The sequence below is a fragment of the Triticum aestivum genome, chromosome 1B, assembly GCF_018294505.1.
Source record: "Triticum aestivum cultivar Chinese Spring chromosome 1B, IWGSC CS RefSeq v2.1, whole genome shotgun sequence".
NCBI lineage: Eukaryota > Viridiplantae > Streptophyta > Magnoliopsida > Poales > Poaceae > Triticum > Triticum aestivum.
Genome location: NC_057795.1, coordinates 30,929,747 through 30,942,947, shown reverse-complemented (window position 1 = coordinate 30,942,947; position 13,201 = coordinate 30,929,747). Strand labels below are relative to the sequence as shown.

At 48.7% G+C, this 13,201-nt stretch overlaps 1 pseudogene; it reads right to left on the bottom strand.

Annotated features, from left to right (window-relative positions):
* Nucleotides 1-3,874: 3,874 nt before the first annotated feature.
* Nucleotides 3,875-12,562, bottom strand: LOC123076324 (putative disease resistance protein RGA3; annotated as a pseudogene).
* Nucleotides 12,563-13,201: the final 639 nt, after the last annotated feature.

The window sequence follows — 13,201 nt, the reverse complement described above, 5'->3', positions numbered from 1 at the left end:
AGTACAGGTTGTGACGGAGCCCCTTGCAGTAAGGCGTAGTCCAGCTGAGCCTTCTTCATCAGGCTCGATACCATAACTCACAGATATGCTCTTTGCCAATTTCTGAATAAGAAAAACATATCAATTAATAATCATGTGATCGGACTCTACACTAAAACATATATATCATCGACTAGATTCCACACAACATACCATATCATTGGACTGTACTCTAAGTAATTCACACTATTAATTTGCATTTGTAAGTATAACATACCATATCATGTCGATCAACCATGGTATTTGTCAAGCGGGTCACGAATGGCACCCCGACAAAGTCAGCACGTGGCGGAATTATGTCCCACAGGTTGCACACCTCCTCCTCACTCAGCCTTGTTCTTTGAGATACGATGGCTTCATGAAGTGGGTCCTCATCATCTTCATCGAGTGGGTCCTTATTATCTTCATCATCTTCATCATCTTCGTCATCTTCATCATCTTCCACCAGGTTGAGATAAATGACAGCTAGCTTGGGTCTTTCTGCTCGGAAGTTGAAGCTGATCAACTCACCACCAGTAAGATGCATGCGAGCGACGAAACGGGCCCATCCATCTCCTCCAATATGCGACATATTGCGTCCTTTCTCGACCTCCATAGTGTACGGCCCCCCAGGAGCCTCAAATGTCACAGTGTCTCCTGTCAGCTTGTTGAATTTCAACCTCACATTGCATGGGACGATCTGTGTAAAATAAGCAAAATGACACAATGCAGTAATGCCAACACTAAAAATAAAATAGTTATTACATTTCATCTAATTTCTTACCGCCGCATGACGAAAACTCGGCTGGAAGTAGATGCCGAACAGCTTGCCAGTTGCAAGGCTGCTGGCGCATCTTGACTTGCACAGTTGACATAGTGGTGGTGGTGGTGGCGCCATCCTTCCTTAAGCAATATGAGCAAAGGATTAACGATCAACTAAATCAAAATGTTCTAAGTGAACTAAATCAACTAGCCTACTAAATCAACTAAATCAAAATGTTCTAAGTGAACTAAATCAACTAGCCTACTAAATCAACCAAAGCAAAATGTTCTAAGTCAACTAAATCAACTAGCCTACTAAATCAATTAAATCAAAATGTTGTAAGTCAACTAAATCAACTAGCCTACTAAATCAACTAAATCAAAATGTTCTAAGTCAACTAAATCAACTAGCTTACTAAATCAACTAAATCAAAATGTTCTAAGTCAACTAAATTAACTAAATGAATTAGCCTACTAAATCAACTAAATCAAAATGTTCTAAGTCAACTAAATTAACTAAATGAATTAGCCTACTAAATCAACTAAATCAAAATGTTCTAAGTCAACTAAATCAACTAGCCTACTAAGTCAACTAAATTATATCAACTAAATCAAAATGTTGCATATGAGCAGGAGGGAGAAGGAGGGGCGACTCGAGGAGGGAGAAGAGAGTAGGATGGAGGAGGAAGGCGGAGCGAGGAGGGGCCGGCCGGCGCGGCCAGTTGAGGGAGGACGGAGGAGGAAGGCGGAGCGAGGAGGGGCCGGCCGGGCGGCCAGTTGAGGGAGGACGGAGGAGGAAGGCGGAGCGAGGAGGGGCCGGCCAGCAGCGAGTGGAGAGGGAGGACCGAGGAGGAGGCCGGTACCGAGTCCAGCAAGGAGGAGGAGGTGACGGCGCGCGGCGCAGACGGAGGAGGGGCGACGGGGGCGCGCGGCGCAGATGGATCGGAGAGGATTGAGTGGCTGTGTGTGTGAGTGGATCCGAATGGAGAAGATGAGGGAGATGAATGGCTTAGCAGTAGCGCTCTTCAGGAAAAGACGCTACTGCTAACCTACCTAGCAGCAGCGCCTTTCACAGTAAAGCGCTACTGCTATGTGTCAGCATGTAAAAATAGACTTTGTTCAATATATCAAAAACACATTTACCATCAACGATCTTTTTGTGTACAATCTGATTTGACAATATGAGTCCTCACCGGTTTAGGAACAGGTGAAGACTCATATTGCAGCCACAAATTCTACACATAGAGTTCAATGAAGATCAAGTGCTTGTCAAAGTGTGAGAATTAACATATTTAAGGTGGTAGAAACTCTCTTCACGGAGCGAGGTGGGACTAAATTTTTGTAGGAAACTTAGCAGTAGCGCTTATCAGAGAAATGCGCTACTACTATGCCACGTAGCAGTAGCGCGCATCACCTTAACGTGTTGCTGCTATAACTACCCTCGCGGCGGCCTCGTAGGAATTATAGCAGCAGCGCGTCTTTGGGGTGACGCGCTACTGCTATATTTGTCTCAGCAGCGAGTTTCGTCTATCCGCGCTACTATTAGTTAGCAGCAGCGAGTTATTTTGGAGCGCGCTGCTGGTAAGATTCTGTGTATAGGCTTTTCTCTAGTAGTGATGGTGAGATCAACATCCATGCTGTTCACCAAGATAGAAGAGGCTCGAGTATCATCATTTGTCCATTGCTTGTATAAGTGGAGTTGATTCTGATACTCTTCAGTGGCCTCTTCAAAAGCATCTAGCATCTCACGTTGCTTGGTTTCATCGGCATCAACAGGGAAGGCCAACTCAGCTGGAGGAGTGGGCAGCAGGGGACAAGGCAGAGCACCAGAGAGGTGCTCCCAGACCAGCTGGCCCCTCATGTGCAGCTTCATGTGCTGCACCCAGTCCCTGTAGTTCTGTCCCTTGAAGATAACAGGACATCGTGGGACTGGGACAGCACCGATGGTGGTGGAGGGCGCCATTGCAGCAGAGCAGCAGCAGCAGCTCGTTGAAGACCAGCAGCAGCAGGAGGCACAGCTTGATGGCAGCAGCAGACCACGAGGAGAAGAGCAGCAGCAGCCGCACTTTGAAGAGCAGCAGCAGCAACAACTCGTTGAAGAGCAGCAGCAGCACGTTGAGGCGGCGGCGCCGTCCGGGAAGGACGGCGGCAGCAGCGGCCTGGAACGGCAGGCGGCAGCAGCTACCAGGAAGAAGAGGGGAGAGGCTCGATGAAGAGAGGAGCGGCGGCCGGTGGCAGCCGCGGCAGCGGCCGCGGCGACCAGAGGCGGCGGCGGCGGCTGGGGAACCTAACCCTAGCTCTTATACCATGTTATGAAGGGAGCCTATATTCCATCGGGCCAACAGGCCAGCACATATACATGAAGGGAAATAAGCAAAGAAGCCTCTATACAATATGATAACTACACACACAGCACAACCCTGTTCTAACAGAAATGATGTCATGATATCTCTAAAAATTAACTGCATCCAAGTCAAAAATACAATAGCAAAAATAAATGATATTGGAATAGCCATATCAGAATAAACTGTGCACATGTTCACCACACAAGGCAGCACACTTCCACGGAGTATTAACTTTAACCAAATTATAGAAAATACAGATGCAGCCACACATGTGGATAATAGTCACTGTTTCAAATAGCCCGCTATAGCTCCGCTATAGCACGCTATAGTGTTTACAAAAGGTCTTGCGCTAAGAGACTTTGGTCCAAACAGATGAGCAAACATTTTAAATAGCGCGCTATAGCTCCGCTATAGCACGCTATAGCATTTGAAAGAGGTCCGGCGCTAAGATGCTTAGCGCGCTATTTAAAACTTTGATAATAGTACTGTATAATCAACACACGCTGACACGCACATTTGATGCGCAGAAACGGGACAGAGCACATAAGCAGTGTAAATGGCGATTTAAGCATAATCCAAGTTTGCTGGAACGAAGTTAGTAGCTTCCATCGTATTGAAAATAAACCACCCCTGTCCATACTAAGACATGAGAAAACTCTATTCACATGTTTCTTCACATTGAAATAAAACAAAAACAGATATACCAAGTGTGTTTTCAAAAGGGAAAATGCAAAGAGTTGAATAAGACTTCAAACTGCAGGTCGCAAGGTGCAATTTTAAAACACAATAGACATGAAAAATAAAAGAGGTGCTAAATGATGTAACGAAGTAAACAAAACTGAGACGTACCTTCATCAGGATTGCATGAACCAGCATGGGATAGATCCTTGTATTCAAGGCTATTTAGCCGTTGTTGGAGGCTTCCATAAAGTGGCTTCAGATTTAGAGCTGGGCAGTATCTAACGATGAGTCTCTGGAGGGCTGAGTAATTCCCACGACTACCTGGTACAGCTGCCAGATGTTTGCATTTCTGAAGGCATAGTGTTTCCAGTAATGGCAAATCCCCCAAATCCAGCGACTCCAGCCCATTGCAATGCTCAATACTCAAACATAGGAGTGCATCCAACTGCGCTGACACGAAACGAAGCTTCTTGCAGTCCTCTATAAGTAAAGACTTGAGACATGGCAAAGGATTAATTCTGGGTGAAGGTGACTGCTCTAGCATACTTGTGGATGCAAGGTCACTGCAGTTTTCCGATGATGATACTGTATCAAAGTGTTGCAGACTCTCCAACTCTTTATCATCCTGCTCCAGTACGGACTCAAGACTATCACACAGATGAATCTGAATAGCCACGAGAGATTGTGGAAGAAGAAAGAGCTCTTTCAAGCTTCCACAACCTGCTATCGCTAGTTCTTCTAGATTTGGCAGGAGTTGATCTCTTCCTCGAGTATGACATCCTTTCACCTGGGTGGGGCCTATTAGCTGGCTGCAGTGAAAAATGCAAAGGGCAGTCAGTGATACCAGGCTTCGGAACTCTTCTTCAGGCCAGCAGACGAGCGTATCACAATATACGAGTTGCAAATACGTAAGCTGGCCAAACCATTTCCAGACCCCAACTGTTGGCTCCGATGGACACGGGCGGAATAAAAAGTTGCAACCATGCAACTCCATTTCTGAAAGAGATACTTCACGATTCTGATCAAGCTCGAGTGTTGGTGTTGCTTCTGTATCAAGGACAGATAGGTATACCGCAGACAAGTAAGGCATGTACCTGGATCTAAATACTGATAAGGATAGTTGAGCCTTGTATTCTGATAGCGTTATAACTTCAAGTTTTGGAGCTTCAGGCAGAGTAGTTAGCTTTGGGCAGTTCTTAATCTGAACTTTCTCAAGCAAAGGAAATGCTAATTCTTCTCCTTCTGCTGCCACCCATCTCTCAAAATTTTCCAATTTTTCTAATCTGAGGTCTTTTAATGCTCGAAATGCTGCAGAGGAATTGTTACTGCATAGGCCTTGCAGTTTGTTCAACCTTTTCAAAACAAGAACTTCAAGGGCCTTAAATTGACCGAATTGAGGAAATTCATCACACACTGAACAACCATCAAGGCAGAGCTCGGTCAAATGCTGCAGAGAAGTAACATTTATCACCCATGTCGGGAAGCCAGTACTTTTGTAGGAGTGTATCCTTAAAAACTCCAGTGCAGCATGAGGTTTAAGAGCCTGAAGCACATTCCTGTGCTGGTCCAGTTCCTCACTTCTGTTGTCGCTCCATTCAAGAGATAAATGTGTGAGCTTCTCTTTACTTCCAAGACGGAATGCTTTAGCATGTTCTTCAGTTGCGTATTGAAGGCTAGACATATTTAATTCACCACCAAGATTTAAGTCCCGTAGTTCTCTAATAGTACTGCAACCAGGAGTAGGACCCCCCACAAAATGTGTTAGTCTGTAGAGAAGTGGGTTGCCCGAGGCCTGGAGGCATGAACTCCAGTGATCTGCACCCACAAGTATAGAGGTGACGGAGATTTGACATATACTTCATATCCTTTGGAAGTTGACAAAGATTGACGCAACCAGAGAGTTTAAGTGTCTGCAGATTATACAGTATGCCTATTTCCTTGGGAGGCATTTTGATCCCCTTATTGCCTGAGAGATCAAGATACCTCAGGTGCTGTAAGTGCCTTGGTCGGAGTGGAAGTTTGCTCTGTTTAGAGAGTTGTAGTGCTCGCAGATGATTGTACTTCGACAAGTGTGGCGTTGATCCATCATCAACGTATTCTTGATACAAGAGTGTCTGAACAGCTGGAGACTGTTTCATCGGATAATAATCCAGAAGGGTTCTGGTATGAAAATATGATGAGAATATGTGGCGAGTAGGCCCTGCTAACAACAACTCCTTTTTATTAAGCCTATGAACTATAGTAAGACAATCTTTTCCCATAACAGACAAGGCAATGTCATGCATAAGATCATGTATCTTGCATACTGTTCCAGAACAGAGCTCCAGCATCCGATCACTATGAGGGATTCGCTCGACATCTTGAAAGAATGACCTCCAAGTTAGCTGGTCAAAAATTTCTCCGCCTACCTCTTCAAGACGGTCACCATCCTTCAGTGGTATAAAATCATGTGCCATCCATAGCTGGATTAAAATTTTCACATCAATCTTATAATCTTTTGGAAATACAGCACAAAAGGCAAAGCATTGTTTCAAGTGTGATGGCAAGTCATCATAGCTGAGCTTGAGTATAGGTAAAATTCCTGTCTTCTCACTGCAAGTGTTGCTTCTGGTTAGTACATCCATCCATTCTTTTATTCTAGTCTTAGTACTCAACATAGAACCAAAGGCTTTGGCAGCTAAAGGAGAGCCTCCACATCTGTCCAGAATCTTATCAACCACATCGCTTAGATCAGGAGCGTTTGGCTTTTGCAAACAGAATGCTCTATTCTCAAATATTTCCTTCAGATATACTTTATCTAGCTTTCCGAGGTTATGGCTATCATCAATACACATCTTCATAATTTGAGCCACTTGTGCTTTACGAGTGGTTGTCAGTATTGCACTCCCCTTGGCACCGTACTTCAGGCAGGTCTTGAGTTTTTCCCACTTATCAACGTCTTCATAGTTAGAAACACAGGTTTAGGGTTTTGCGTGGGTGGTTGACATCCAGCCTCATGTCTCAATATATAGAGGATCACAATTACAATTACATACGTATACAAATACGTGTACAAAGACAATATACTAGACCCTACTGTACATGCCCCCTCAATCTGAACTACATACAAGATTCAGATTAGTTTTAAAACGGTCTAGCATCTGTCTAGTAGCGGGTTTAGTAAATGCATCCGCTAACTGATCATCTGTAGAAATAAACCTGACTTCCAGTTCACAAGCAGCTACTCGTTCTCTCACAAAGTGGAAATCAATCTCAATATGTTTGGTCCGAGCATGAAACACTGGATTCGCCGTCAGGTAAGTTGCCCCTAAGTTATCACACCACAATATAGGAGTGCGCTGCCGTGGGACTCCAAGTTCTGTGAGAACCGAGTCTATCCAAATGGCTTCAGCCGCGCCATTGGCTAATGCCTTATACTCTGCCTCGGTGCTTGATCTCAAGACTGTGGGTTGCTTCTTCGAGCTCCAAGATACAAGGTTAGGTCCAACAAATATAGCAAAATCACCAGTGGAGCGCCTATCATTAACACAGCATGCCCAGTCTGCATCGGTGAATATACTCACTCCAGTGAATCTGGACTTACCAATCCGTAGTCCCATGTCTAGCGTACCTTTGACATATCTCAGAATATGCTTGACTGCTTCCCAATGATCCACCGTTGGCTGAGACAGGAACTGACACACTTCCTTCACTGCGAAGGAGATATCAGGACGAGTGAAGGTCAAATACTGAAGTGCCCCAACCACACTGCGATACCGAAAGGAGTCATCTCTACCCAGTAGTGCACCACTATGACGTGAGAGACTCTCGGATGTAGCAAGCGGAGTGGAAGTGGCCTTGCAGTTCTCCATGTTGACGCGATGAAGAAGATCTAAAGCATACCTTTTCCGCGTCAAGGTCATGCCCCCTGAATGAAAGGACGCTTCCAAACCAAGAAAGTACTCGAGGCGACCCAAATCTTTGATGGAAAGCTAGCAGACAACGACTGCACAAGACGATCCACCACGGCGGGGGTAGAGCCAGCAATCACAATATCATCAACGTACACCAGCATGTATATTTGTATAGTACCCTGGGAGAAGATGAACAGAGATGCATCTGATCTGGAGGCAACAAAACCGAGCTGCAAAAGGCGCTGACTCAAACGAGCATACCAGGCACGGGGTGACTGCTTGAGACCATAAATAGACCGTTGAAGTTTGCAGACATGAGAGGGATAAGTGGCATCCTCGAACCCAGGTGGCTGCTGCATGTACACATCTTCGGCCAAGAACCCATGTAAAAAGGCATTGCTCACATCAATCTGTTAGAGGCTCCAGCCACGAGACACAACAAGAGACAAAACCAAGCGAACCGTGGCAGGCTTCACCACCGGGCTAAAAGTATCGCCGTAGTCAATCTCGTGCTGTTGAGTGAAACCACGAGCAACAAGATGAGCTTTGTGCTTATCAACAGACCCATCCGGACGGTGCTTGGTTTTGAAAATCCACTTGCAGCTCACAATATTAACACCAGGTGGCCGAGGCACCAACACCCAGGTGTTAGTGTGACGGAGAGCAGCAAACTTCTCGGACATGGCGGCACGCCAGGCAGGTTCACCCAGAGCATCACGATGGGAAACCGGCGCGGCGAAGAAGGCACGACGGTGAGAGTCGTACCGAACCGTGCCATCAGTGTAAGACTTCTCCTTGCGCGTATGATCACGGTGGCGTGTAACCATAGCATGCGCCGGAGCTGCATCGCCAGTAAGAGAAGACGACGGCGACGAGGGCTCGGCCGAGGGTGTCGCGGCTGAGGGGACCTCAGCAGGAGGCGACACGGGCCGAGAGACTATGGTGTGCGGGACCGGCCCAGGCGAGGGCGGCGACCCGGGAGACGGACCGGGCGAGGGTGGCAACCCAGCCGCACCGGGCGAGGGTGGCGACCCAGCCGCGTCCGCGGTCGCGCCATCAGGCGAGGCAGCCGCATCCGCCTCAGGCGGTGGGACATGCACGTCGGGCGCATCAGGAGGCGTCGGAGCAGCAACATGTACCTGGGGGAACTCAAAGCAATATCACCTGCAAAAGACAAGTTAGATGACAAATAGGGCAGGTCATATTTGCGCACATGGACATCCGGAACCGGTTCATCGGAGGGAAAAGTGAGTGCATGTTCAAGAGAAGCAGGATCAACCGAAACGCCGGGTTGAGAGTAAGGGAACACAGTCTCGTCGAAAACAACATCACGAGAGATGTATATCCGACCGGAGGTACGGTCAAGACACTTATAGCCCTTATGCAAAGGACTATAGCCAAGGAAAACACACATCTTGGACCGAAACTCAAGTTTGTGAGCATTGTACTTGCGGAGACTAGGCCAGCAAGCACACCCAAAAATCCGAAGGGAAGAGTAGTTGGGCTGAACATGAAACAGACGAAACAAAGTGTGTCCTTGTTGAGAACCGGAGTGGGCATACGGTTGATGAGGTAACATGCCGTAAGAAAAGCCTCATTATGAAACCGAAGTGGAAGAGAGGAGTGCGCAAGCAAGGCAAGACCGGTCTCCACCAAGTGTCGGTGTTTGCGCTCGGCAATACCGTTCTGCTGAGAGGTATGCGGACATGACACTCGGTGAGAGATGCCCGTGCGTTGAAAGTAGCGATGGAGTTTGTGGTATTCACCACCCCAGTCAGACTGAACGGCTTTGATTTTATAATTCAGAAGGCATTCGACATGAGCCTGAAAGTTGTAGAAAACTTGCTCAACATCAGACTTGTGTTTAAGCAAATAAATCCAGGTGAAGCGTGTGTAGTCATCAATAAAACTAACATAATATTTGTACCCTCCCGACGAAGCAAGAGCGGGACCCCAAACATCTGAATGTATTAATTCAAGAGGTACAGTAGTGATGTGAAACGAAGTAGAATAAGGTAGTTGATGACTCTTAGCACGCTGACATGCATCACAAACTAACGATGAATTATTTGAACTAGAACACGGAAGTTCGTGACTCTGAACAATGGAAGTGACCACATTATTTGTAGGATGACCAAGACGTTGATGCCATTGCGACGACGAAACTCGAACACCGGAGGAGGCACGGTGAGACGATGAAGATGACGCACGAGCGAAGGGGACCGGATAGACCCCCCCCCCCCCCGTAACTTCTACCGTGAAGGATGACACGCCGGGTTGCTTTGTCCTTAACAAGGAAAAAACGACGGTGAAATTCAACAAACACGTCATTATCACAAAGAAGACGATAAACAGAGAGAAGATGCTGGCTGATGTGTGGAACATGAAGGATGTTGCGCAGATTAAGAGATGAACCGGGTAAACGCGAATGACCAATGTGTGAAATAGACAAACCTGCACCATTGGCCACCTGAACCTGATCCTTGCCGTCATAGTGCTCATGAACCTGGAGGCGCTCAAGATCATTAGTCAAGTGATCCGTAGCCCCGGTATCCAACACCCAAGGAAAGTCGACGGTGTTGATGGAGGCCGAGTTGGTGGAGTGGGAGTTGTGATCCTGATCATAGCGCTTGCGACAGTTGTCGGCTTCATGGCCCCAGTTCTTGCAAATTTGGCACCGGGGACGCCAGCGGTTGCGACGCCCACCTCCTCCGCTGTTGTTGTTGCCGGCGTTGCCTCCTACACCTTGCCGGCCATTGCCGGCATAACCAGTATTGCGGTCACGGCCGCCGGTGTTGCCGCCATTACCGCCCTGGCGGTTCTGCCCTGGCTGGCCATGTCCATCAGCCGGGCGCCCCCCACCATGGGAGGAATAGGGATTGGAGTAGGGCGCGCGTCCGCCCGCGCTGTATGAACCCGAACGGGTCACGGTGTTCGCGGAGGGAGACCACCCCTCCACCGCACTCTGTTGTGCCTGCAGCGCCTCGAAGGACAGAACCAATGAGTAAAAACTGGAGTAGGGCATGGGTGCATTACTCACGCCCAAGGAGGCGGTGATGGAGTTGTAGGCGGAGCCGAGGCCAGTGAGGATGTGATCGATAAGCTCATCATCCCGGATCGGAGAGCCGGCGGCGGCCATAGTGTCGGCCAGGGCCTTCATCTTGTGCATGTATTCCGCGGCAGACAGATCATCCTTCCTCAGCGACTGAAGTTGCCGCCGGATGTGGCGGACATTGGCGCGGCTCTGGGCGCCGAACATGGCGGCGACGACTGTCCATACCGTATGTGCCGACTCGCAGCCAATAAGTTGGCAATCAATATCCTCATCCATGGAGGTGAGAAGAAGCCCCTTGACGCGCTGATCTTGAACCCACCATTGGTGGTACTCCGGGTTGGCGACGGTGGTAGCAGCGTCGCCGGTGCCGACAACGAGTATTTTGGCCGGTGCCGCCTTGGTGCCATCGAGGTGTCCATGGAGGTTGGCACCGGTAAGAAGGGTGCTGGTGATGCCCCCCCCCCAGAGCATGAAGTTGTGGCGACCGAGGCGGACGGAGATCGTCGGGACGGCGAGCGCGGCAGGGATTGAGGCGACGGGAGAAGAGACGATCGCGCCGCTAGTTTGGGCGACGGACATAGCGGCAGATGACATCGCAGCGGTGGCGTGGATGAGACAGCGCGCGGCGGCAGCGGAGCAAGTCGCGGGAGATGGCACGCGCGGCAACTGCGATCGAAAGCGGGGACGCAGATGGATGGAACGCACTCGCGGCGGATGGATGCTAGCTCACGCGGCGGATGGATGGCTAGCTTGGCTAGCTCACGCGGCGGATGGATCGCTAGCTTGGCTAGCTCGCGCAGCGATCGGAAGTAGCGGCTGCGTGGAGGGAGGATTGGGCGGCGGCGCGAGGAACTTGCGGCGGCGGCCCGGCCTGATACCAAGTTAGAAACACAGGTTTAGGGTTTTGCGTGGGCGGTTGACATCCAGCCTCACGTCTCAATATATAGAAGATCACTAGACCCTACTTTACATTCATTCCATACATCATCCAACACAATAAGGTATCTCTTCCCACTTACTTATTTTTGAAGGTTCCGGAATACTTTTTCACAATTGATCTCATTGGTCTGACAAATGCTGCTTGCAATCTTGGCAGCATCAAAATCATCTGACACACAACACCACCTCTGGAGCTGGAAATACTCCTGAATTGCAGGGTCATTGTAGACAAGCTGAGCAAAGGTGGTCTTGCCAAGGCCACCCATTCCAACAATGGGAAGGACACTGAGATCCCCATTGCTAGCTTGATCAACCAACATACTCACAATCTTCTTCCTCTCTTCGTTCCTAGAGCTGCTGACAATATCCTTCTCGGAGTCGATTATGAGGGAGTCTGTGTTGCGCCACTCCATGGATGGCGGTGCTTGCTGCATGTGTTTGAATCCAAAGGCATTCATCTCTGCAACAAGAACCTCCATGATGTGCACAATCCTGCACAGTTTCTTGCCCATCCTGTAACGAAATACAATGGGGCTGTGAGCAGGGAAGAGGCTTACGATATCAAAGCCAAGCTTCTTGAGGTGTCCCTTCTTCTTGGCGTTTCGTCGGAGTGCCTCGTACTTAAACTCATCGAGGACATCGTTTGCCTCATAGGCCACCTTCTTAATTGCTTCAAGCCAAGCACTCACTCCAGGTCGGGAAACTCCTTTCTCCGCATCTTCGATGATGTCTAAGATTGCCAGCAGCTTGCGGTCCAGGATCTCACGCTGCTCCTCCATGCCGTCCATCACCTTGTACTGCTTCAGAAGGTAGCTGGATGCCTTGTTCATCAACATGGATATTAGCGGCCTGACTACATACTCCGCCATTGTCAACTCTCAGCTCACAAGAACACAGGGTATCACAAGGGCTATGCAGAAGTGAAATGGTCCGTTGTTGTGCAGATCTAGATTCAGATAGATGAGCGCGTGTTGACTTTCTGGCAGGAGGTGGTTGGGGCGTGTGAGTGGAAGACGGTGGGTTAAGACTTAATCGGAGGCTAAGAGATAGGTACTTCGATATTAGATTAGTATTGCTGTTTGTCAAGTCTTAAGAGCGCTCTAATTTGATAGTAAGAAAGACCAAGTCTTACATGATTTTAATTTAACCGAAAAAGGGTTTCCCCGCTTTGTACACAAAGCAACCAACCGAACCATACAAGGATAGGTGCTAGGACGGAAGCAGCACAGACACGCCCAAAAGAAACGACAGAGAAAGAGCAAAAGAAACAAATGCTGACAACGGCGGATCAACAAAAACGAAGAAGCCTCGCGATCGCGGCGCCCACCGGAATCTACCCCTAGGCTCCAAGACACCGAAGCGCCGGCACCTATCAACACCTCCAAGAAGGATCGCGACGATGACGACGCTGCTGCCAAGGGTTTCCCCCGGTACACGACGAGACGAGAGGCAGGGTAGCCCCAGACGCCCTCCCGGAAGGTCAGGTGGCACCCTCAAGCGCCACCGCG